Here is a 26,584-nt window from a genome sequence, read left to right on the forward strand (position 1 = left end):
CCCCCAGCCGCCTCCCTCCCTCCCGGCCACCTCCTCTCCAGCCTCCGCGCTCCCTCTGCCTTCCCTGCAGCCGGCGCGCGATGGGGGCTCGAGGCCCGGCAGCCCCTCGGGTGAGCCAAGGGTCCCCTCTGGGGGCAGCGGGAGGACGGCGGGGGCGGCGGATCCGGGGGGCGGGGGGCTCCGAGGGGGCGGGACTTAGGAGTGGCCCTAGCACTGTCTGTCCTGGCGACGACGCCTCAGCTCCGCGCCTTCTTCCCTGGATCCCTGGGGAGGGGTCAGCCCCCGAGGTCGGGATCCAAGGCGAAGACGCCCTGGGTGGGGGCCCCGCGGGGCGTTACCGATCGCCTGGTGGTCGGTTTCGGGGTGAGGAGGGCCGCGGCCGGTCAGAGGGCTTAGCTCCTTCCAGTGAGGAGTATCTGCTACGGCGGAGCCGGGAAGCGGAGAGAACTTGGGGCCGCCCCGGGCTTTCGTCCGCGGGCTGCAGCGCCCGGGCACCCCGTTGGGGAGGAAAGGAAACCAGGAGGTTCGGGCGCGCGGGCGGGGAGAAGGAGCGCCTGGAGCCCTCTGCTCACGCCGGGGGTTTGGCCCTGGGGTCCGGTTCCCGGCCAGGAGGCTCAAGCCAGCCTGGCGATCAGGTGGGGAGCGGAGCCTCTTGGCTGGCTCGAGGCAGCGCGCGCCTTGGGGAATGCGGAGCTTGTGGCTTCCGAAACAGACTCGAGCTGGTAGCTTCTCGGAGCCCCGAGCCTCAGGGAAGGGGATAGGGCTACTTTTATTTTGATTTTTGGTTTTTGTGACGTGCGTTTCTGCGGCTCGTGGAAACGCCCCGGAGCTCCGGGAGGCATCGGCGACGGCGCAGCCTGGGACGGCCAGGCGCGGGCGGGAAGCTGGGCGCTCGGGGCCTGCAGTGGCTGGCGGGGAGAAGCGCGCATCCCCGCCCAGCCTACGGCGTGGAATCGAGGTACTTGCAGTTCTGCGAAGAAGTGGAGCGTCCCGGTGGCCTTGATTTACCGCTTTGGTTTTCACGCGCTTGTTGTCTACACTGCCAATGCTAGGTTCTAGCTGTGGAATGGAGGCGCTCGGCTTGCTGGAGGCAACACCCTCTTCGGCTTAGGGTGCGCACCCCAGAGGCGCCGGAGACCCCAGGACCAAGGCTGGCGAAGGAGCTGAGCACACCTCTCCGTCCGCTTTCTCCTTCCCGCGCCGCTCTCGAGTTCACCTTCGCTTACTTTCCCTTCTCTTCGCCTTTTTCTGTTTAAGAAGCTAAGGGTGTCTAACGGTTACGCATTGCAAACATACACATTGAAGAATAAGGCACGCAAGCCCTCCCTGGAGCCCTCACCCTGCGGCGAGGCAGCTGCCGGAGGCGCGCACTGGAGCTGGGTTGGACTTGCCGGCCCCAGGAGGGGACCTCGCTCGGGCCGGGTTGACCCTGGAGCGCCCCAAATGTTCCCCACTCCCTCCACCCCGCTCTGATTTCAACCTGGAATTCGTTTTTTTCTTAGCGAGGACTCATGCAAAGGCAGAATTGCAAAGGAGAGACGGGTTGTTTGTCTTTTCCTCTGCTTTGCATGCTTTTCTCGGGGACGGGTACTAGTCAGGAGAGAGGCCGGAACCCCAAGGTGGGAAGTTCGCCAAAGTCTCTATCCCTAGATTTTAAAAAATCAGGTTTTGCCTGCAGCCGGAGGGGAGCCTGAAAAAACTGAGAACCCCGAACCCTGGCGTTTGTTTTCTTGGGGTCCCTGAGAGTAGCAGGGAAGGTGCAGTTTCCCTTTGACCCCGGGGTGCCTCTGCCCCTGCCCTACAGCTTCCCAGGCAGGGAAGTGAGTGCTTCTTTCTCCCTGGGATCCCTAAGTTCCCCGCACCCCTGCCCAAGGGCGCCAGCCTCGGGTGCAGGAGCCCCAACCTCCACCTCTCTCCCCAGGCTCAATGCGGTTGGCTTCCAGGTGGAGGCCTCCTCACCCACCCTGCGCTCTTGGCTCTCCTGCCCGCCCCCCGGGGCTGTGGTTGCCACAGTTCCCTCGCCCGTCTCCCTCGCCCTCCTCCCTGCCCGAGAGTGGCTGGGGACTTGGGCATTGGGCATCAAGGCCCTTGAGTCACCTGCACACAGGGCTGGAGCGGAAGCTCCGTGCTCTAAGAGGAAGGAACGCAAGGCCCAGACCAAGCGGGGAAAGGGAGCAGGCGCCGGTGGCCAGGACTGGTGGCCGCGCCTGGGCTCAGCTTGGCGGCCGCGGCAGCTGTGTGACCCTCACTGGCGGGGTGTCCTCCCAGGGCCTCGGTTTCTTTAAAGCGGGAAATGCGATGGGAGTGGGAGGTAGCACACACCTCGTGGCGCTGTCCTGCCAATTTGGAGGAGGTGTTGGGCTATAACTGTTGCTAAACCATGATTTTCACTACAGTCATTGTCCGAAGGTAGCAAGGTCCTAGCAGCAGAGCTATGACCTTGCCTCGTCCAGCGGTGGCTTTAGCCTCCATCCTGGCGTCTCCACAGCTCAGGGAACAAGGTGGGAAGCAGGGAGCTTAGGCACCTGAGTGACTTTAGCACACTGGTAAATGGGTGTCCGGCCCAGAAGGAGCACAATTATTGCATTAAGCGGGGGCAGAAAGGACCCCTCCCCACTTTGACCCGCTGTCCCCTGCACCCGACCGAGCCCAGTCACAGCCAGAGGCTGGCCCAGCACACCACTCCTCCGTCCCTCCAGTGCCTGCTACCAGCGACCCCGAGTGAATAGGGTCTTCCCTGTGCCTTCTGGGGGTGCAGAGTGACCTGACCCTGGCCACACCCCAGGATCCCACTCTATCAGCGCCTACACTGGGGTGCAGGAATCGAGTCAGGAATCTTAAAATCAGTTTTTAAAATAAACAAGGGAACGGTTTGCGACCGCCCTCCCCAGCCTCCTCTCTCCCTTTGCACATCTCCATCTTTTTGCCCAGTCTCCCATCCACATCTCTCCCCTGCAAGAGACCCTGGGCAGGGTGCAGAGCCCTCGAGCACCGCAGGGCATGCGGTGCGAACCCCTCTCCCGCCTGGAGCCCGGGGTTACTCTGTCCCCAAGCGCCCGGAGTCCCCACTAAAAGGATTCCACAGCGCTTCCTCTATTATTATACCGTAAATCTTTTTAAATTCTGGAACTAATTATATAGAGGATATGTCTCAATTTGTTCTGCATTAATGCCACAGCGGGGATGGAGGCCAGGCCGAGGCGTTCAGATAGGAAGGCCCATGAAATTGATGAACTGAGGGCTGCTTCCAGTCCTGCGCGCACCATCTGGAATTCCAGTCTGAGGTTACAATTAGAACTTCTGACCCCAGATTCAACTTTGCAAACAACGCGGAAAAGGGAAAAAGAAAAGAAAACAATTTATTGTGCACCTGTAAAAAAATCGGTACACAGTCTTAAAATTTGCCCATCTTAGCAAATTGTTTCCAAGTGTTTCTTCTGTGTGTTTAACCTGTAAACAATCACGGAGGGTGTTTTGTAGGCTGAGTCTTATCTTCGCCCCTTTCCCAACTGCACTCAGGTTAACAGTTGTCAGCGTTCCCTTTGCCTTGGATTTAATTATACAGAACCAAAATGTTTCCCAGTAGATTAACTTGCTAAATATTTTGTCGCTTTTGTGATTTCCCCACTGACAACTCGATTGATTACAGAGATCTACCTGCACCTTGGAACCTCCCCCCCCTGCTACTTCGTTTTAACCGCCGGTAATCAGAGGTTCTGTTCGGGCCAATTTCTTCCTTCTTTCTTTAGCAACTTGCTCCTTTATTTTCCTCTCACTTTGACTCCCTGAAGCAACGAAGAACCAGACAGCCCTGGAGAATCTGTTAAATTTATTAGCGTAGAGGCTTAGACAAAGCGGGGTATAAATCATTCTGGCGGATTAAGCCATAAAGCATCCCAATGAAGTCAACCCCTTGCCAGGGTCCTGGTGTATAAATGCTCATATAAAACAAGGTATCAGTATTATCTTCCAGGCGAGTGTGTCTAAGGCTATCCCAGTGCCGCGTTAGGGCCCGGGGCGGCACGGGCGGCGGGGGGGACTGTGTTTGAAGCCGGGTAGCACCCTGGCGGTGGCATCCCGGCGTGTGCGGGAGGGCAGCATCTCCACAGTCCGCATTTGGAGTCTTCAGTCAACAAGAAAATTGTGCAGGATGTTTGTGATGAGCAGCAAAAGCATAAGGGGAAAAGAGGAGGAAGGAAAAAGGCAGTGTTTTCTGGAGAATGAACCCCCACCCCCAGGTCAGTTTGGCCTCTCAGAAATCCATTCCAAAGAGGCGGGGCCTGCCGGAGCTGAGGCGGCTGCCTCCGAGGAGCCCCTGGCCGCTGAGGAGTGCAGCGCTAAGGAGGACACTGTGCCCAGGCGGTGGGCGAGCAGAGCCGGGGAGGGGAGGGGAGTGGACGCAGCCCCTGGAGGAAGCTTCCACCCAGCCGAAGCACTCCGGGACCGCTGGTGACCGGGCTCTCCGAAGTCTTGGCAGATCGGCATTCTTTGCCTTTAGAAATGATTGTTCTCGGGCTTTTGTAAAAATTCAAGTGGTCACCAGGGAAGAGCAAGTCCCCTGCCTCCTGCTGCTTTGTCCTACAAGGTCAGCTCATCCTCTGGAGCGCTTGCCTTGGTCCGCCAGACAGCTGTTTGGGGGCCAGCGCTGCAGCAGCAGCTGGGAACACAGGGTCCCACCCTCTCCCAGAGAGTGAGTTAGGTCAGGAGCAGGCGGCACAGAGATTCAGGGTACTGAGGCCCGCGCTGGGCTGCAGGGATTGAAGTGTGGCTTGTCAGTCTCTCCTTCGCCTCTGGGCGTTATGGAAGCGTCAGAGTGGCCGTTTAGATAAAGCAGGGTTAGATCACCACCACCGTGACTCGGTGACTCCCAAAGAGACTGGGAAACCCCGGGCATTCTCTTCGGGGTAAGAACAGCAACACGTAGTGAGAAGTAGGTGCGATCTGGGGCTTTGTAACTTCCTTAACTGAACGGAAGCCCTCGACCACGAGTGGCAGCTGCATAGCTACAGAGACGTAGATTCTGTGCCGTGCCGCTGACTACAGTGACCCAGACTTCGCACTGGTGCTGGCGTGCCAGGCGGCTTCCTGAGCCAGCGCCCAGCGCTCACCGAACAGAAGGGGCCCTCTCCATTCTTGTGGGGTGGAGAAGGGCAGGGAAGCCTGTGCTACAGCAAGACCTCACCGTGCTGTCACAGGGGAGTCGGGGTCATTCTGCCCTGGGCCCGGGCCCTGAAGCAGGAAGTAGGTGGCTGTGCTGAAAGTCAAGTTCAGATCCCATGAGACTGGAACCTTGGGTCGCAGGCTGAGCCCCAGTGCAGCATGGAAGGAAGACTCCTGGGCTAGGCATAAACGCTTCTGCGGGATCTTGACCTGGGACGAGCAGCAGCCCTGAGCCTTCCTGCCTTTCTGTCTGCACGGAGAGCGTAAGAGTCGGGAAGCCAGGCGTCCGAGTGAGAGGACACCTGCGCTCTGCGACACCCGCCCAGGGCGGAGGGCGAGGGCTGCAGGAAGGCTGGCTGCGCTGACTGTGTCTGAGTGGGCACGGGTGGGAGGTGTAGACAGACGGGGCTCTGGAGAGCTGTCGGACCGTGGGAGCCCGCCTCTCTTGGAGCAGTGAGCTCCCTGTCGCTGTAAGCGTCCCTTTCTTGGGGCAGTTTCCCGTGGGTAGCTTCTTACTGAAGAGTGCTGGCATCCGCGGCTGGTCCTCAATCCTGGCATCTTCTGTGTGGCCTTGGAGCTCTCTCCCTTGCTCTCTGTAAACCTGAATTTTCCTAGCTGTGAAATGGGGCTAATGGCACATCGCCTCCCCGAGTCAGGAGAGCTGTGTGCATGGTGGGCGTGGGCGGGCCGGGGGTCACAGGTGCGTCACTGGTCATCATTAAACCTTGCGTGTGTTTCATCAGGAGTTAACCCTGACCTCAAAGGGTGGCCCAGCCGGGGCAGCAGCTTCAATGAGAGCAGGGTTCCAATCAGTGCAGAGGCTAACCTCTGTTGTTTTCCTTTAAGTTCAGCTATGCCGCACTGAGATTGCTTTTTCTCATTTATGAAAGTGTGTGTGTGTGTGTGTGTGTGTGTGTGTGAGAGAGAGAGAGAGAGAGAGAGAGAGACTGGGGATTGGATCCAGGGCCTTCACACTTATCCCCAACTTCTTTTTATCTTATTTCTTTAGTTTTGAGACAGGCTCCTTCTAGTTATAAATTGCCCAGCTGGAGTTGAACTGGTTATCTTCCTGCCTCGGCCTCCTTCTAGAGTGCAGGGCTTTCAGGTGTGAGCGGCCACACCCAGCTCATTTTTTGCGTTTTAACTGTGAGCCTTCTAGATTAAAATTTTGAATCTCATTCCTTTTCAGTGGGTGTCTTTGCAGAATACCTGGTTTAAATCAAGGACTTTGGTAGTCCCAATTTTTAAAATAGACAGGAAATTGTTTTCAGCCAATGGAGAAAGAAAGCAGTTTGACCCTCTTCCCAGAGCTGTCCATAGCATTTATTAATAGCTCAGTAAACAGGCTTGAACGTAGTATCAGCTTGCTGCTCAAGACGTTACAGAGTTTATGAGAAGTTGCTCAAGAAAAACAAGATCAAGTCATTAGAAATCTGATGCTAGTCAACAGCAGAGCTCCAACCCCATAAATCATACGCAGCCAAACTTCTGTGGTGACCGCCGTTGCAGAGCCAGTGTTGCAGAGCGAAGGGACTCTCCCCTTGGGTAGGAATTGAGTGCATTTTAGAAAGCCCAGTATCTTTCCCCCGCCGCTACAGAGGCTAATTACAAAATTTCCCAAGAGATAATAAATACTAAACTCTAATCAACACATGTGACACAAGATAAATAAAAAGCACATAACTTAACCTTGATTCCCTGGGTGAGGTGCATGTTTTTCTTTAATTATCCCCACCTGGGAACGGAACACATAGTATCTTCTATGTTTATTATTTATTCCTGGAGGCCTCACTTTTTAATTTTGCCCCAACAGCCTCTGTTTAACTTAATTATTGGCTGCTGTCCTTCTACTCCCAAAGTGCTTATCCTGGGTTTGATGGTTGGTAAATAATGTCCCACTTCCTTAAAATTGTATTTTATGAAAAAGATTTAAGAAAATCTTATAACTGGGCTTGGTGACACACACTGTAATCCCATTTACTCCTGAGGCTGAGACAGGAAGATTGCAATTTCAAGGCCAACCTGGGAAATTTAGAGAGACCATGTCTCAAAATGAAGAGGCTGGGGATGTAGCCAAGCACTTGCCTGGCATACGTGAAGCCCTGGGTTCTTTCTCCACTGTTGGGGAGGGCATCACAAGGACAAAAGGTGGGTTAGTGAGATGAAAAGACTGGGTTAAAACTAGATATCAAAGAGTAAAGATAGTGCAACTTAGTATAAACTTAGTTTTGAGCTCCCTGACAGCCAAGTCAAGAAGGGAAAGTAACAGCAGCTAGGAAGCTCTCATGTAAGGTGAGCAGGAAACCCAGTTTTTCAGGAGAGGCAAACTTTTGTGGTACTGAACCTGCAGAGGAGCTCCTCACACAGTCAGTCTGGGGTGGGGGTCACCGGAGAACAGTGAGTGGCTTCCGCAGCATCAGAGACCTTCCCTGAGTGGTGGTTTCTCATTGCGACCTGTGGGCCAGGGAATTACAATTACAGTTCTGTAAATGTTTTCTAGGAGGAGGAGGCAATAACTTGGTCTCCTTTTACACTTTCCTGGACTTGACCAGGCATAGAACCCCAGAGCCTTCTCACAGGGCTGCATCCCAGCCCCACCCCTTTTTGAGGCAGATCATCTTGCTAAATCATTGAATTGCCCACATTGGTCTTGAATTTCCCATCCTCCTGCCTCAGCCTCCCAGAGTGCTGGGGTTACAGCTTATGCCGCCATGTCCATCTCCTACTGGTAATTTTTTAAAAGCATCTTTCCTTCATGAATCATCAAATTACTTTGCATGTGAACCAAAACACGCTGTCCTCCAGAATCTGGGGACAGGAGAGCAGTATAGGGGTCTCACTGGGTGATGTGCTCCCTGGAGACCCCGGGCACTGATGAGCACTGGTGGGCCGGGACTGCTGCCAACATCCAGGAGGTAGGGAAGGATGAAGCGGCCAGCTCCGGATAGGCTCCGAGGGCAGACCCGGCTTGTGGCTGGGCAAAGGGAGACCATGATGGAGGAGGGGCTTGGGCTGGGTCCCCTGCCCACCCCAGAGAGCCGGGGTCACCTCTCCCAGCTCCAAGAAAAGGGTGGTGGGCCGAGGCAGGCTGCGTTCATGGGACAGCCGGGTTAACCGCGCTGAGTGGAGAGTGAACCAGTGAGCTGGGACGCGTGTGCCGGGCAGACTTGGGTCCTGGCCTGAGCTCTGGACCCTAACACCGCACAGATCAGGGCCACGTCCACTTCTGTGATGACCATGGCCGCCTCCTGAGCCCCGGTGTGCGGCAGATGCTGGGCAGGCTCGGAGCTGGCCTCCACTCCCCGAAGCATTCCCTAGCCACGCACAGAACCAGATTTGCTGGAGTGCGGTTCAGTGTCACATTAAATTTAAAAGCTGTGCCTACAGAGAAGGCCGGCCTGCTGAGGGCCAGAGAATTCCAGACCGCTGCTGTCACTGGACAGCATTGCCGGAATCGCCGGTAAGAAATATGGTTCTGACCCAGGCTGCGTGTCACGCTGCAGATTGTCCTCTCCTGAGTCACAGAACGCGCTGTGAGAAGGACCGAGCGCCGGGCCCTCGGCGCTGGCCGTCCCACCCCTCAGAGTTCAGCCAGGAGCGGACGGCCTCGGCCGTGTGGACATGTTTACTTCTGGCCGAGGAAAATACTGCGGTTGCCCGGCTCCCTTCCCGCCGAGGCACTGGGCTGGAGACGTGTATTTTATGTCTTCCTTTGATGATTCACAAATAAATTAGCACGATCCGAGAAGGTCTGCCAACATCTATGCATTATGGGAGAAATCCGAGATGGTGAAAAATGATCGTGATTTATTGTATTCCGATACTTCCTTCTTAAGAACCAAATAAATATCACCGGCTAGTTTATGTCCCTGACATATTTATTGCAGAATTCCCGCCGAGGACTTCCCATTGTCCTGTGTTCTCACACATTGTTTTCACAAATTGTGGCTTGAAGAAAGGCGGGGAAATTCAGGCTGGAGAAGCAAGATGTTATCTTTCGGGAAGGATGAGCCCTCTCTAATGGGAGAGGGTAATCCGTTCAGTGGCTTGGAGAGCCCAGTCCCGCCGGGGTGTGATAAATCCACAGGATCTGGAATCCAGGACTGCCCTGGGACCTTGAAGTCAGCACGGACAACTTAGTCCTGTTCCAGATAAACACAGTGTATCATTCCCGTTGGATAAGCACGGACATCTGCTCAGTCAAGTTTGCCCTGTTTTCCTAGCGGGCGGTTGGATTCGCGGAGCACTGTTCTAATTACGTCCATCACCAGGGGGCCCCAGGTGCCTGATGCCAAAACCCTTACCCAGCGTCTCTGTGCTTGGACGTCGGATTCCAAACAGGGACCGAGTCCCCTGCTCCTGCAGGTGGGTCCTTTGCGTGCAGAGTGCCCCGGAGACCCCGTCCCCAGAGGCTCGAGGACTGTGCTGTTCTCAGAAGATGAGAATGTGTGGGACAGCTGGCTCCTTTGTTTGTGCAGAAATCTGCTCGGGTCTTGAGTAATCCTGTGGGGTGGGAGGAATCGGAGTCTGCTCACGGAGCAGCTCCCCGCCCCGCACCCTTGAAGCCACCCATTTGCCCCGGTCTGCACATCCCCTCTCAGCAGGTTGAACTGTAAGCTGTGCAGCTTGCAGCCTGGAGGGACACTGCTGTCTCACAGACAGTCGCCGAGATCACACCTGCACGGGGCAGGCAGAGCAGGCTGTCTCTCTGGTGCCGCACGTGTGCATTCGTTCGTTCGTCCCTTCCCTGCAGCACCCTGCACAGGCCCGGCTGGCTCCCAGGTCACAGCAGCCGCCTGTGGGCGCTGCTGTCACACCTGTCCTTGACCCCTCCCCATCCTCTGCATTCCTGGGGCACTGAAGGCCTCCCCAGCTGAAGCCCACCCCACTGAGTTCGCAGTGAGCCCTGAGGGGCTGGAGGTAGGGAAAGGTGCTGCACGGAAAGATCAGGAGAGCATCACAGCCCTCCCCAGGGCCGCCTACAACAGTGCCTCATGCTGCCTCCAACGCCAGCAGCGAGGAGGCCTGGAAGGGGACTCTTCTGGCTTGGAAGGGACCTGAAGCCGCTGCTCAAACCTTCGCAATCGTCAGAGGAAGGTGACCAGAAAGCCACGCGGAGCTGCTCCTCCTCCCTGAGTTTTGCTGCCTGTGTGATGCTGGTGGGTTCGAACTGCACCATGGGTCCTGAGCGTTGCTCCAGCGGCACCTGTCCCCGAGATCGCCTTCCAACAGGACGGCTGCAGACACGAGAGAAAAGGGTTCTCCCAGTGTGACTGCTGGCGGACCTACGCAGCTCTTCAGATGTGTCCAGCAGGGCACTGAGAACGTTACCCCGGCAAGCAGCCCTCCCGCGGTCATTTCATGTTTTCCTGTCTACAAACAAGAGCCGTTGTCTAAGCCGCTGCCTGGGCTTACTCTGAAAGGCCCACAGAGCACAGCGCGTGCTGGCTGAGCACCGGTGCCGGCACGGTTTCCGAGGGGTGGGCCGGGCTGGGAAAGACAAGATTGACTAAAATACTGTTCAGTCACAGCAGGATGAAGTGCTGGAGGCAGAAACAGAAACGACCGTCCTGGGACAGCAAGCCAGTGTGGTTAAGAGTGTTAAGTACCACGTGTTGCTTTGCTTTGTTTTTTGGAGACGGGGTCTCGCTGTGTACTTCAGGCCGGCCTTGAACTCACTGTGTAGCCCAGGCTGGCCTCCGAATTTGGGATCACAGGTGCACGCCACCTCACCCAGCAAGTACAGCTTTGGAGAGCGTGGACTGAAGTCACCCTCAGGCTGCCCCGCTGGCGCCGTGGGGCGAGCTGTAACAGGTGCCTGGGCCCCTTCCCTCTTGCTCTGTTTCAGGACAGTATCGTGTCTGGCCGTCGCTTGCTGAGCCCCTGTGTGCTGCCCTCCTCTCCCGCTGACCTAGCTCCCTCACTGGGGTCCTGGTCACCCCACCTTCCCCAGCAGGCTGAAGCAGGGAGGGTTGTGTCCAGCCGCCTGCAATGCATTGTGGCCCAGGCCCAGCCGTGGTTCTGGACGAGGGGGCCTCAGAGTCCAGGAAGGAGGGACACAGCAGTAGCTCAAGTCGGGCGTCCGCAGGGCAGGCACTCCTGCAAGCACAGCTTGTCCTCGGTGTCCTCGGGTCACCCGCCGCCCCAGGTCTTCCGGAGACCCCTGGCCAGAGCAGGATGAAGCTACTTTGCTGACACTCACTGCTTGTGTGGCCCCCCAGGGAGGCCGTGCCGGGTCCTTGGGGCTACTTCCTCATTAATTACAGGGAGCAGCAGTCACAGGCCGAGGGAGCGCCAGAGGAGACGCCCCTCCGAACCGTGCTGGTCACCTGAGTGTCCCTGAGGCCTGAGCAGGAGGGGCGGTGGCATGGGCACCCCGGGGCTGTGCCCAAGTCACACAAGAGGCCCTGTCACTGACGGTGGGGGGGTCTGCTTCTTGCACCCTCAGGACGTGGGAATACAGCAGGGGGCATCATCTGGGTGGCTCCCGCAGGCTGGCAGTGGCACGGGACGATAACGACACTTAACACCTGTGTACCACATTTTCTTATTTTATTTGACCCTCAGAGAAAACCCAGGGCGAAAGCTGTAACACATGCCCTTATTACATAGGTGCCAGGGAGAGGGCTGGGGCCATAGCTCAGGCAGAGCCCTGGCATAGTGCGTGAGGGCCCTGGGTTGGAACCCTGGCACTGTAACAAACTAAACAACAAAGGCGTCCAGTGACCCAGGCACTGTAGCCTCACGCACAGCTGTTGCTGCTTCCCTGTGGACACTGAACAGCGTGTGTCTTTTCAGTAGCAGCTTGGAACCTCGGCCTCTTTCAAAAGCAGACCCACCAGATTCCTCTCTAGAAAATAGTGTGATCACTAGGCGTGGAGGTTTGTGCCTGTAATCCCAGCAATTGAGGAGGCTGAGGCAGGAGGATCATTAGTTCAAGGCCAACCTGGGCAACGTAGTGAGAACATGTCAGAGGAGAGAGGAAGGAGAAGGGGAAGGAGAGGAGGGGAGAGGGCAAAGGGAAAGGAACGGTGTGGTGTTCTGTTCCCAGCAAGCCTTTTATTTTCTGTGAAGACTGTAGCTGGGAGAATAGACAGCCCGAGGGAACCCCCACCCCGGCTGTCGTGGTCCAGAGCAGAAAGGCCGCAGTGTGCAGTGGAGCCGGGTGCTGGCCACCGACCTGAAGCCCTGAGCCTGGCCCGGGACTTTGGATTTTCTGAACAATAGAAACACAACTTCTGGGGGAGGGAGAACAATGGCGGTCTGACACATGGAACGAAGACGGAGTCTGGCTGCTGATTCAGGTCTGGGCGCAGCGTCCTTACCCAGAAGCAGGGCCTGGGCGGCTCCTGCAGGGGCGGCTGGCCAAGCGTGGCCACTTGCATATGCCCGTCCTGTGGGGTTTTCTGCAGAAGGGCACTGTGTGTGGGACTTCGAACGGAACCAGCAAACAGAAGCTGACTCCAGTGGCCACAGCACCCTTGAGGTCGGCAAGCCCTGGAAAGGGGGCGGGGCTGGGAGGCTCCTGCTTCCCGTCACCTTGGAGGCCTGGGTGGCAGGGCCGGGCCACGGCTGCGGGTGCCCTTTCTGGACCCGGAGTCTCGGAGCCGTCACTCGTGAGCTCGGGGTGGGGGTGCCGGCGTCTGCACAGGGAGCCAGGAGAGTGCTCTGAGAAGCTGAACACCAGCCCGTCCAGTGCCACTGACCCCGGGGAGGAGCCGCAGTGACGATGGCACGGGCGTCCGTGGAGATGCGGCCACGGGCGGGAATCTGCGCGGCAGCGACCACCACAGATCCCTGGTGAGCCGCGGCGCCTGCGGGGTGACGGCAGAAAGCGTCCCCTGGAGCTCGAGATGACGTGGGTTACATCCTCGCCCTTTTAGGGGACCCAGCCCAGGACCAGGTGAGGGGTCACCCTCCATCCGCCGTCCCTTCCAGAGCTCGCTGCGGACGGCAGAGGGCTGGGGGCAGCAGATGTGGTGGAGGACGAGGGAGACGCCGTGTTGCTGGGGGCTCACTGAGTGCCGGGAAACACGGGTGAAGTCAGAGCCGAGGGGCCTTACTGTGGGGCTTCTGCAGGTGCAAGTGCTGCCCAGGAGGGAGCAGCTCCTGCGAACAGCGCCTTGAGGTCACCTGGCCCGAGGGCTTCACGCCTCTGGCCTGCACTGCGACTTCTGTTGAGAGCCCAGGGTGTGTGCCTGCCCAGCCAGCTGGACTCGCTGTCCAGGTCAGCCTGCAGCAGAATCGCCTCTTCCACGCCTGGGTCCCAGCGGGGAGGCGGAGGCGCTGAGATTGTAGCAAGCCTCCGAGCGAGGGAATTCAATTGTGGATACAAATGTCAAGGCGCAGCTCTCCCTGCAGCACCAGCTCCCTGCTCACTGGGGCACGGTGTGACGCCCCATTGCAGGCCCAGCCAGCCTAGTGTGGGCTGGTAATGATCGAGCCGGGGAGGGTGACCTTCCTGGGAGGCCTGGGAGGGCTCCGCCAGCTCCTGTGTGCCAGACATAGGCACGCTGTGTAGCCCTGGTCCCTGCCGTGTGGCCGCGATCTCCTGGGTCTACAAAGCCTGTATCTTAAAGTAGTTCAGGACCCTGGCTGGGGAGCGTGTGCAGAGGCGGGAGAGGACAGGACTCCGCACGGCCAGCAGAGGGGCCAGCGTGGCGTGCGCGGCGAGGGGCCCAGGAGCACCAGCACAGACGGGAAAGTCAGTGTTTAGACAGCAAGGTCCAAAGCACCCTCCCGCCAGCCACGGGAGCGGGGAGCGCTGCAGTAAATCGACACACGGCTCTCATAAAGAATGGAGAGCCCTGCCCAACGGAGAAAAAAAATACCCAAAACATAGCTGCAGCAAAGACGATTTCCCCCCAGCTGAACTTAATGCAGTGCGTATGTTATATTGTGCCACATCCATCGCGTTTGCTTAATGAGGTGTTCATACGCTCAGAGACAGGGCAAGGGCTGAGAGGCATCCTCGCGCCGTGCTGCCCAGAGCGGTAGTCACACACACAGCGAGTACTCAGAGCTGCAGCTGGCTGAACTGGGAAATGAAAGGTCGGTTATGAATTAATCTCCAGCACTGGGGATGGAGGCCAGGGTCTCACACCTGCTGAGCCCAGCCCATCTTAAATTGTACTCCGAGACGGGGTCTCTCTGGGTTGCCCAGGCTGCCCTTGAACTTGGGATCCTCCTGCCTCAGGCCCCTCAGTAGCTGTGGGTAAGGGGTGCGCCACCATACTTTACTCAGTTTATTTAATTCTGATTACTTCTAGTCTACTTTAAGAGCCGGCACTTTATCCCATTACTGGGAAGCTGTGAAGTCTGTCTGCAGCAGCTTTGCCGTTGTGTCTCTTGCAACCAGATGCGCTTCTCCAGCTGTCCATGAAATCTCAACACAGAGCACATGTGCCCCGTGCACCCAGGTGAATGTGTGTTACAAGTGCAGAACCCAACCAGATACCAAAGACGGTACAAAAATAATAAAAACTGGAGCCAGGCGTGGTGGCACATGCCTGTACTCCCAGCCTGAACTGCATAGCTAGAATTTGTCTCAAAAAGACACACACAAAAAAAAAAGAAAAATGATAATTCTACATCTCAGTAATTTGATAATATTGGTTACATGTGGAAGTAATTATTTATTGAAATAATTATATATTAATAATTATTGATTTAAATAAATGACAAAAATGAACTGCAGCTGTTTCTTTTTACTTTTTAACACAGCTCCTAGAAAACCTTACATCATACACACACACACACACACACACACACATACGTGCACATACGTAGCACGGCTCCCTTGCACCTCACAGGAAGCTCAGATCCGTGACCTCAGGGACCTGCACCGCCCTTAGGTTGGGGCAGAAGGGGCTGCCTCCCTTTCCTCATTTTACTTTGTGCGTTTGAGGCTTCTTTGATTTTGTTACCGAAGTCTGTGTTCCTTTCATAACCTACAAAGAACAGCGAAGAGCTTTAGCTCATTGCAGCAGGTGTTAAGGTCTCTGATGCATCTTGACCAGCAGGTGAGTGGGCGGATCCTCCTCTAACTCCTCTCTTCTGCCCCACAGTGGGTCGGGCGCAGCAAGTGCTGTGCTGTCCGTGATTATGAGCCAGACCTGGGCTCCCCGGGAGGTACCAGCCTGACCCTCGTGGTTGTGGTTACTGCCGGCCTCAGGGGTCCCTGTCCTTACAGCCACCGCTGTGCAGGACAGGGGCTGGGTGTCAGCGAGCTGGAGTTCCACCCAGGAAAAGGGGAAAAGAATAAACAACCCTGCGGACACCTCCCCTCCTCGCTCCAGCCCTCCTCCCAGGTATCGAGACTCCCAAAGCTTCAGGACCGGTTTGGAGGTTCCAGGCTAAACTTTCTGTCTTCTAGCTGATGGCCAGGATGCTTCCGCTGCCCAAAGACACGTCTGCGGGACATGGGGAGATGCCTGTGCTGACACGAACACCGAGGCTGCAAGGAGCTCATCTTCAAAGGAGCGCTGATGCGCTGAAGTCACCGAGCCAGAAACACTTGCTCCTCCGCGTCTCCCTGAAAGGGGAGGATGGGAGAGGGGGCGGGAGGCTGCACTCTGTAAGACCAGGCTTTTCAGAGAGGGAGCTCGGAGCTCGAGGCTTCTGCTGTTGGGGTGTTCGACTTCCCCTCTGACATGATTGACCCTCTGCTGGATTACGAGCCTTCCAAGGAACTCACTGGAAGCTCGGATCCGCGACCGCGGGATGACGCTGGGACTTGAGCCGCAGCTCTCGTGAAGCTCTGGAAGGCATGAACCCCACGCCCCCCACGCCCTGGACGGCCTTTCCACAGCCGCGTCGTCGGGTGGCAGGGCTGCGCTCTCTGAGCCCCAGGTCTCCTGTCCCCAAGGCAGCGACGTGTAAGCTGAGGCAGGGAGCACCGGAAGCAGCTTTTCTTTCTTCCCTTGGTGCTGGAGACTGAACTGTGGACTTCCTGGTGCTCAGCAGGGGGCCCAGGCCCAGCCTCAGGTGACTACTGCAGGATTTTATTTATTTATATTTAAATTGAGCCTCTCATCCTGGACTCAACTTTTATTTAATGTAATTAATTTAAACAGTCCCATGTGGCCCCTGGCTGCCAAGTTGGACAGCACGGCTCCTACGTCCTATCCTTAATACGTTTCCCTTGACTCGTTCTACTGTCTTCACTCCTCATCTCCTGTGCACACCTCTTTCAATAGTTTCACATGAAACAGTGTGTGACCTGCTTTGGCCAAGATCATCAGTGTCCACTTGTCACCAAAGCCAGTGTATCTGTTTTTAATACATTGTTCAGCACTACACCACAACCCCACTCCAAGCGGCTTCTCTTTAGTGGGGCGTCCCTTTCTCCTGGTTTTCCTCCGGACCTCTCTGGCTTCTACTTAGGCTCTCACTCCTTTCTCCAACTTTAGAAGGTTTGTGTTCACCAAGGCTCTCAGTTCTTGGATTCGTTTTCTCTCCCTTAAAATTTACTACCACACCAGGCATGGTGACGCACACCTGTAATCCCAGCACTCAGGAGGCTGAGGCAGGAGGATCCTTGCGAGTCTGAGACCAGCCTGGGCTACAAAGTGAGTTCAAGGCCAGAGTGAACTGCGTAGTGAGACCCTGTCTCAAAAAGACCAAAAACAAAATTTTTTTTACTCCCATAATAGCAGGGACAGGAAAAAGGAGTTACAATTAAGGGCTCTCCACTGCAGTTAGAATATGATCCTTTCTGTAACTTTTCTATAAGCAAAAGGCCTGACTGACCTACCACCAGCCAAACTTCTGGGCTCTTTACGCTCCACCCTCCCACTTCGCACAGCCCTGGTCTCACTGGCATTCCACCCTTTCGCCTCTTGGTGGTGTACTCCGTGCAGCCTTTCCCGGTTTGGCTCCTTCCCAGCCTTGTGTCTTGGTTTAAATATCACCTCTGAGGAGGCCTCTTATGACTACCTTAACCAAATCATATGTTCTAGTTTTTCCTCAGTTTATGCCTATTTGCGCGGACCGTCTCCTTCTGGAACAGAAAATCCAGTGAACACAATGGCGTTGATGCTGCCGGATGCCTCGTGCCAGCTTCCGGCCCGGCTCCGGATCTACAGTGGCCCTGCACAAAGCGTTCTCGGCCTGGCATCAAGAGCCGCATCTCCCAAGGTTGGCACAGAATCTGGGTCATCCTAGTTTTTCGAGGAATCTCCACACTGATTTCCACAGTGGTTGCACCAGTCTACACTCCCACCAGCAGTGGAGAAGGGTTCCTTTTCCCCACAGCCCCTCCATCATTTGCTATTGGTTGACTTCTTGATAACTGCCATTCTTTGTGGGGTGAGATAGAATCTCAGTGTTTTAATTTGTATCTCTCAAATGACCAGTGATGCTGAATATTTTTTCGTATATTTATTTGCTGCTTGTATGTCTTTATCTGGGAAGTGTGTATTCATCTCAGATGCCCATTTTTGGATTGGGTCTTTAAATTTGGGAGGTCTGATTTTCTTGAGTTCTTTTTTTTTTTGGTTTTTCTCCGGTACTGGGAACCGAACTCACGACCTTGCGCTTGTCAGGCAGACACTTTGCCACTGAGCTAAATCCCCAGCCCCTTCTTGAGTTCTTTATACGTTTTATATAGTGACCCTTTGCCTGAGGAACAGCTGGCAAACTTTTTTTCCTGCATTGTGGGTTGTCTCTTCACTCTGTGGTTCCTCGTCCTGTGCAAAAGCTTTTTAATAAGGTGAGATCCCAGGTGTTGATTCTTTGTGATAGTTCCTGTGCAATCGGGGTTTTATTCATAAAGTCTTTGCCTTCACCAGTGTCTTCCAGAGTTTTACCTATTCTCTCTTCCAGCAGATTTGATGTTTCTGTTTTAATATTTAGGTCTTTGATGCATTTCGAATTTGGTTTAGTGCCAGCTGGAGGATAGGGACCCGAGTGACAGATGGCCTGTGTCTGCCCTTCTCTCTCAGCATGGTTTCCGACCCAAGCTCGCGTGGCTGCCCTGTCAGCAGCGCCCCTCTCTGTGGCGGTGACAGCACGTGGGTGCATACACTTAACTTTTATTTTTCATGTCGTCTTCCCCATCCTTTTCCTGCAGGATCTGCGTTAGGTCTGGAGAACTTGCCGCAGCCCGGACAGTGACCTGTGACTGTCCCTATTCACACGGGGCTGGCATGTGGGCATGAGAGCCGCCTGGGGGCTACAGGTGCTTCATCTGGGACAGGTGCCCGGGCTCAAGAGGGCCGAGGCCAAGCAGTTCCCTGAGGATGAAGGAGAGACCTCGGGGTGCACGAGGAGGGGGCTCGACTTTGGTCGGTCTACCCAGCAGCAGAGTTCCGGTGGGCTCTTTGCACACGTGTGTCCCCGTCTAGAACAAGTGCTAGGTGATCTTTCCCAGAGCAGCACCTTATAAACTCTCCTGGACAGCCGGACACTCGGCCCCAGTGTCCCTGCTCACCACACTCGGGAGCTCAGGCGCCACGCGCACCCCTCCAGCCTCTTCCGGTGCCGCAGGGACTGTGCCTGCCCCCTGCTGGTGCAGGAGCGTGCCCCGGCCTTCAAGATGCGCCAGGCAACAGGCAGTGGGAGAGATCCTTTGCAAAAGGGAATGGGAGCAGCAGATGGGAGGAGAGGGGAAGGGGATGTAAGAGCAGTAAGCTCGTTAGGGCGGCGCCAGCTCCCCGTGATGGACGTGTGCATGTGCGCTGCAGAAGTGGACTCCTGAGACAACGGAAGACGCTGTGCCCAGCATCTCACAGCCCTCATCACTGTCCCCACCTCATCTAGGACGCTGCCATTCACCTTGTGAATGAAAGCGAATCTGGAAGCAGAGGCTCTGAGAGTTCTGGGGTCCAGCCCAAGGTCAGGGCCAGGACTCAGCAGAGCTCGCTCATGGTCAATCCCACTAAGATCATAGACCCTGGAGGGTTCTTCCTTGTTTGCCACCTGACTTGGCCTTGGTTTCCCTGTCTGTAAAGGGGGTGAATAACGCCCCACCTCAAACACTGTTGTGAGGTTAACTGCACGGATCCGCCTGCAGCACCGCAGTCTCCTGTGTTTACCGTGGTCACGGTTATTACCAGACTGCCTCCTAGGAGCACGAAGAGCAGGTGACCCAAGCAGACGCCACTTTCCTTGCTCCAAGAGATTCCTCCTGGCCAAGAAACAAGCTACTCGGCCTTCAGCCTGCTCCTCACAGCCCTGGGCTTATAGTAAGCAGCGGAGAGGAACCAGCCACTTCCAGGGCCGCATCAATCAGCTTCGGGTCCTTACATTAAAAGAAGCGTGAGAGGGCAGTAAGGGAGGATGGCTCTTTCCTGTCAGAGCCAGCCTGGGTTCCCAAGACAAAGCATTCCGTGGTCACCTGGTGAGCACTGGATTCGAAGTCCGCTGGCAGTGATATTTCGAACATGGAAACTGCGCCACCAGACCCTACCGGCTGCGTTCTGCTGCTGGAAGCACAGCCATCAGATCTGAGCCAATCTGAGAACCATCAGCAGCTCATCCTGAAGACTGCAATCGTCCAAGCGCTCGGCATCTGCAGGCGCCAAAGGTACCAGTGTGGCTGATGGCGATGTCGGGAGAGCCCTGGCACTGATGGCTGCTCTTCACCTGTAAACTGGTCATCCTTGCAGACTGAACATGTGTCCCCCTAAAATTCACACGCTGGAAACCTCACTCCCAGGGGGATGGCGTCAGGGGGCCTTTAAGGGTGGACCCCTTGTGAGGCGACCGGTGCCCCAGAGGGCTCTTCCCCGAGGACCCCGCGTGAGACGCAGCAACACCCCAGCACACTGCAGCCCGGGATGAGCCTGGCCACACTGCACCTGTTCTCAGACTCCTCCAAGCCGGGAGAAACCCAGGTCTGCCCTTTACAGGCCGCCGCAAGCCTGTGGGTTTTCTTATAGCACCTCAAAGGCCAGAGACCACAGGGCTGTGAAGCATGACAGCGTCTGTCAGGAGCTCACACATGGCGAAAGAGCAACCCCAGCCAGCAGCCCACGTGGGTGCCCGTTCCTGCCCTGCATGGGCCTCACTGTGCGCTACAGGGCCGTGTGCCCAGGTCTACAGCTCTGAGTCCTTGGCAAGAACTGCGGCTCTCCAGGCCTTAAGGATGGACAGTGTGAGGGAGAAGGGGCTCTTCCCGGAATCCCTGAGGCCTGACTTGGGGGCAAAACAAAATGAAACCAAACAGAAATCCTGACACACAGGACTGATGTCCAAGAGCCGTGGTCCTGGCGTCCCCAGGATACTTTTAAAGATCTCTGTGAAGACCCTCCGTCTTTCGGGTGCGGGGCTTTCACTGTACCCAGTTTATTAGCATCCCTCATCCCACGCGTTGGTAGAGGGCGCCGTTGAGCTCGTTATTTTGCAGTGGGGAAACTGAGATTCAGTGTCTCAGCGTTGTAGTAACAGATCCCTGATTACCGTCTGAGCCCGGAGAACCTCAGAAGGTCTACGAGAAGATCGCTGCTGTCTGTCTCACAGCAGCAGGTCACCTCTGGAGGACGGCTCTATCCACAGACTCATCCGGTCACTGTCACTGGAGACCACGCATCCTCACGAGTGAGGCTTCTGCCGCCTCGGGAAATGAGGATCTGGCTTGGTGTGTGGGGTCCTGGCCTTGGAAAAGCTCAAACCATGTGGCGGATTCGGGGTGAGCAGAGGACGGTCGCACTGAATTACTGAAGGCCTCTGCTGGTCCACTGAGTGATGGATCCGGGGAACCGTGTTGGAATAAACCCTAGCGATTTTGCGGAGTTTATTCCACCTCTTCTCCCAGGGTGCCGCGGGCTTCCCCTCCCCACGAGGGTGCTCGGGATGGGAGCACGGTCAGTCCTCTTCCTCCTGTGCCACGTCGGCAGGTCCCTGAGCCGAACAGAACAAGCCTGGCCATGTTGGCTGTTCCCACTCCTCCTCCGTGCTGCTGGCCATCCATTACCTGCTCTACAGGGCTGCCGGTGGGTGCTCACGCTCACGTCGGCTTGTCTGAGCCTGGGGTGGACGGACAATGGCTGCCCGCAGACGGGACGGTCACAGGCGTCCTGCGCTGTGTCCCGAATTCTCCAGTGACGGCTGAGAATGCCCTGGCCTCTTGGCTCTGCTTTACTGTGAGCACAGTTAGGAGCCAGAACAGCTGCGGATGCAGCCGGCAGCGAGACTCAGAACTGCTTGGTTCTAGGCTCAAGAAAAGCGAGATAAAAATTTTTAAAACTTTTAAATGCAGTGGCCAGTTACAGTTTATATTATTACATTTTTCGAACAGGCAATTAATTAAAACACTGAGTAGTAACTAGAGGAATATGCTCAGTCAGAAACAGAGGCTTTGGGAGGCAGTTTTTGAGCTTACTGCTTTTAAACTTAAGCTCGGGAGCTTTTTAACTTTCCCCTTATTTTTGAAGTTGCAGATCAAGGTTTCTCTACATTCGGGTCAGCAGCGCTGGTCCCGCTGAGCAGGTGCTGTTAGGAACAACACAGGCCCTGACCCAGCCGTGTCGGGTGTTGAGGCTGTGATGCGGAGGAGGCACGGCCAGGCCCCTGGACCTCAGGGACTGGAATGTCCCTGCGTCCTCGCACCTGGACTGTCCACTCCTGCTCCTCACCAGGACTCCAGCCTGGGGTCCTCTCCTGTTCTCCTGGTGATGCCACAGGCTCGTGCTGCCAGCCTCTCCCATCGCCGTGTTGGGCTTTTCAGCTCCCTTTGCCCCCAGCCCTTCCCTTGGCACTGGCCGTTGGGTGGCTGTCGGGAGTGAGACAAGGAGAAGCAGCTCCCGTTGCCGCTGCCCTGGGCTCAGGCGCCAGGGCTTGGTGTGTTCCATCCTACCAGATTTAACCCAGTCCATCCTTACCACTGAGGCATTGGTTTAATTGCTAGCAACACAGGGAAATGTGCTGTGTCTACACTCGTAGGGAGCAGATTAGGTGAACTGTGGTACACACAGGCCCTGGGAGCCTGGGCCGCCTTTGAAAAGAAGAGCTCTGAAAGTGAGGGTCTCGAATGCACTAAGTGAGACCAAGAAAGAAATAAAACAAGTTGCAGAGCTGTGCATGTGGTGTGATCTCATTCAGAGATACTTACGTCTGCGTAAGTGTACACACACACCCGTGTCCGTGTGTTGCATCTGAAAGGGAAAAGTTAGAGAAAGTAACCGTGAGTTTCGGAGGAGCCGTACAGCGAATGCCACCCTGATTTTAAGCTATCACTTGCTTTTACAACAGTAGGTAATCAGTTAGCAATGAAGGATGAATAGATACATAAATAGGAGAAACGTGGCATTTTGGGACTGCAGATCCAGAACTGTACAGCTCCTGAGTTTTCTGTTTTGTGGGTGCCATACTCCCTGTTCACAGCTTCCGAGCAGTAAGGCCCCAGGCTGACAGGTGTGTTCCCGTCCAGCTCCACAGCCTCGGGGATAAGGGGCGTTGCCCAGTTATGAGTCATCTGCTGCCTCCGTAGTACACACAGTGGTTTAAAGGTCTCGGGAGAGGCCCCAGCTCGCAGCCTTGGCTCTGCCCCCAGCTCTGCTCGGCCTTTGTGCCGTTCATCCTCCTTCATTCCCAGAGTCCTGGTCACAGGAGAGAGACCCACTTGCTGAGAGGAAGCCAGAGAGACAGCATCTAAATCTCACAGACTGGGAAACGGCTGGAGGTGCCCCGGCAGGTGAACACTGAAGCAGACCAGCAGCCAGGAAATCAAGCGTCCGCAGTCACTGCTCTGCGCTGGCTGCACGGCTGGCGGGCGGCTGCTCTGCTCTCCTGCTCCGCACTGAAGTTTCGAGACGCCTTCCAAGGCGTTCAGAAGCCGTCCCTGCATCCTGCGCAGGCTTGCTCTTCAAGCTCCGCTCTTGCTACATCCTGAATACCTCTCCAAACAGGGTCAAAAGAGTCACCGAAGTACCAGTCCCCCAGAGGAGGGACCAGCATCGCGACCGGGCAAGCCACACGATTAAGGAGCACTCAGAAGGCAGATGAAAGTTGCTTGAAAGGCTTCAAAGTGGAAGGCGAGCCTAATCCCCCAAAGCTTCCTTTCAGTCCTTACTCCTTCATTTCAGAAAATGCCCCCGGGCTTTTACAAAGCCCAAGTATCACTTTACAGCTTGGAAGTCATCCTAAGAGCGCTCCCGGTCTCAGAGCATTCTCCATTCCTTCAAGGACTTCGCGAGGCTGGGTCCCCTTTGCAAGGAGCTGGCGCTAGAGGACAGTGGCCCTGCTGTCCTGGGTGCGGGCCCAGGGCTCAAGGGTAATGAGCACCTGGGGATTCCCTCCAAGCAGCAGTCAGGCCTTCTCCCCGTGATTTCTGGGCGAGACTCATGGGTCTGTCACCACATGGAAGAACGCCCAGTCCTGCTACTAAGCAACCCGGGAGGGGAGAAGGAATCCACATGAGGAAAACAAGGCCGCTGGGCACGGTGAGGGGCCGCTTCCCGCTGCTCCGAGAGCAGTGCTTGCGCCTCCGTCGGCCCCAAGAGAGCAACTCTCTCCCGAATCTTCCACTGCCCAGGGAAATGTTCAGCGTAACCCACAGCCTGGTCAGCACCAGGAAGGTTGGAGGCCGGCGGTGTGCCCAGATCTATGCCCCAGGCCCTACACATAGCATCGGGGCAGAGGCTCTTTTGGGTTAGCTCTTCTTCACAGCTGAGAGTGGGGTGGAGATGGGCTCCTGAAGGGTCTCCACTGCTTGGCCTTTGACCGGGGCCCAAACCCAGGTCTGTCCCTGAAACCTGTGCCGAACACCCTGGGAAACAGCCCAGCTGGACGCGGGGCTGCCCATCGGTGGCGGGACACCGTGGTCATCGGCAGTGGCTCTGGCGCCCTGGCCTCGAGATCGCATCTGTTGCCGCCTCTGTTCTGCTTCCCTCCTCTCTCTGCAGCTCAACCCCAGCCTCCAGCGGGCCACACGAATGGGTGTCTCCCGGGTCCCCCGAGTTGGAGGGGAGGTGACAAGAGTCCCTGTCTGCCTCCCTCCCGGGATGGGATGCAGGCCAGCAGGGACCACGGCCCCGAGGCAATCACAGGGACCCTGCCCCCAGGCCTCTCCTTTAGAGAGGAGATAAAAATAGTGAAGAAACAACACTTCCCTCCTTCCCTGAAAGGCTGGCAGCCTTCCAGGATGGACTTATGTACTTTTTGTACTTGGAGGAAAAAAAGCGATGGGATTTGGTCCAAGAACGGCCCTGCGAGCGGGAGAAATATGGAGCCGGCAGCTGGAGCGAGGCGGCCAAGTGGTACCGCCAGCTGCAGGCCCATTAATTAGCGGGCCTGGTATGCAGCGGTTCCCGTGACCCTGATTCTTGTTGAATTCGCAGAGATAATTTTCACAGACCTGACTTTTCTCCCTGCCGTATATTTATCCAAGAGGTACCTTGCCTGTTCCCCTCAACTCTCCGGGCAGTAAATTTATTCTAATTGCAAAGAGATAGAGTAAAAGCCTGATTGAACGCTCGGCGGCTTGCAGAGATTTATTTCTGGGGCTTAAGGGGTTTTTAGAGTGTGTGGCGAGGGTAGGGATGGGGGGCGCTGGGGAAGGGAGCCCGGGCGAAAATGTAGATTTAATGGATCTATAAAACGACCCGGCTGTAGACGAAGGCTCTCTCAAAGCCACGGTTTAAGCAGCCTGACCCTCACCCAGGCTGCGACGGGCGGTGTCTGGAGGGTTTTGGGGTTTCTGGGTGAAAGGTGTCATTCCCCAGGTGGTGGGGGGTCATCTCTTTTCCAGTGGGAAGGAAGCTCATGAACCACACGTTTCTTAGTATGAGAGCAAACCTCAGCACCTGCCCTTAGGCCCCGGCCGCTGCCTGACGCCCTGAGAGCCACGCTTGGGTTTTAAGCCCCGTTCTTGGAGGGCGCTCAGGACAGCCAGGCCTTTGTCCCCCAACTTCTAACCCTCACTCGCTTGTGGAGAGTCGACCCCTGGAGCCCAGCCTTCCAGGCTCCTGGGGATAAAGAGGCCTCTACTCTCTCACCCTGCCTGGGGCTGGGCTGAGGCTCGCTCTGCTGAACTTTTCCCCCAAAGCCATCCGGGCTTCTGATCCCAGGAGTGACATCCGTCTCCTTTGCAGCTGCTGTGCAAGTTGTGCTGAGGATGAATTTAGGACTCAACTATTCCGTGGGCTCCATTGTAAATCTAATCCCGGCTGAAATGGAGACGCTTGCTCTGCAGGAAGAGGCCTTGCTGGGGGAGCAGGCCGGACGGAGGGCAAATGCACCCCTTCTTTGGTCACAGACCAAGGGACCGGGGTCGTGTCAGAACCACCCTCACTTTTGCTTTTTCCAGGAATTGGCAAAAGAAGACGGGGAAATCATCCTTTTGATGGTGAGGTATGACACCCGAAATAATGCTGCCAGAAGGCCTGGTCACCGAGGGGGAAGGCCCTGTTGGGAGCTCTGTCCCCAGAGCACCTGGGCGTCCGGAGTTAGGCGCGACCACGGCTGCCCAGGAGCGGCACCTGCGCTTAGGGCTACCACTGTCCCCACTCCGTGTGCGGCTGTGTGGACCACACTAGTATCAGCGCAGGCTCCTCTGCCTGTCCTGGTGCCCGTGACTTCCAGCCTGGGGACACTGCCAACCACCTGGATGTTGGTTGCAGTGGCAGTCCTGGCTGGTGTCCTGGACACAGGGGACCCAGCGTTTGCTGTGTTAGTGGCCACTCCCATCCTGAGCCTCCTCCTCCACCCAAGAGCTCAGGGTCATGACCGATGGCCCTGTTCCCGGGTCAGGGCCAAGGCATCCCTCGCAGCCTCAGCCTCTTAAGGCATGGGCTGCACTCGGCTTTTCTTCTTTTCCTGCCTCACCTGTGCATCCCCGTGACTCCTGGGCCCCAGTGAGCTTCCTTCGTCCATGTCCCTGTCTCCTGGGAACCTCCAGGGATCACAGTGCTGTGTGACTCCTCAGGCCCGTGGCCTTCAGGAGAAACCTGCCTTGTCGGGATCCAGGGTCCTCTGACTCTTCCTGGGGAGACAGGAGGAAGAGCTGGTGCGTTCCGGACATGAGTGACATCTCTAGCACCCTTGGTTTCTATCCTCTGCTCTGCAGTGGGAGACAAGGCACATAGGGAGCAAACACATTTCCTACCCGGCTTCTGGTCAGGACACAGCTGTATGAAGAACGTTCATGCTGGCTGTGTGTCATCGAAGTTGTGTGTCATCACAGCTTCATTCTGCACAAGTGTTATGGACACAGAGCACCCTTGGTTGTGGTCCTGAAACGGGGGTAGGAGCTCACTGGGGAAGGGAGCAGAGGGCTTCACAGGCAGAGTCAGCGAGGAGCCAAAGGGGAGGCTAGAACATCACCATGCCCAGCCTGCATCTCCCTGGGGTCTGCTTTCTCCAGGAAGGCAGCAGGCGCGGAGAGGAGCCTGGAGACCCCAGGTCAGGCTTTTGGTCCTCATTCCCTGCACATCTGGGGCCAGGGAAAATGCGGCTTTAGGGCACAGCGGAGAAGGTGCAGGCC

The 26,584-nt window shown here is 56.3% G+C and overlaps 1 long non-coding RNA gene across 2 annotated transcripts; it reads left to right on the forward strand.

The window, feature by feature from the left end:
- Positions 1-13,245: 13,245 nt before the first annotated feature.
- Positions 13,246-24,577, forward strand: LOC106146388. 2 transcript variants are annotated; one of them, XR_001230805.1, is made up of 4 exons: positions 13,246-14,579; positions 15,536-16,146; positions 17,121-17,298; positions 18,233-24,577. It is a non-coding gene; the product is annotated as an uncharacterized LOC106146388 (long non-coding RNA). The 2 variants fall into 2 exon arrangements; XR_001230804.1 differs by having other exon boundaries at positions 13,246-16,146.
- Positions 24,578-26,584: the final 2,007 nt, after the last annotated feature.

This window comes from Chinchilla lanigera, unplaced genomic scaffold (assembly GCF_000276665.1).
Source record: "Chinchilla lanigera isolate Chin_1 unplaced genomic scaffold, ChiLan1.0 scaffold00075, whole genome shotgun sequence".
Lineage (NCBI taxonomy): Eukaryota > Metazoa > Chordata > Mammalia > Rodentia > Chinchillidae > Chinchilla > Chinchilla lanigera.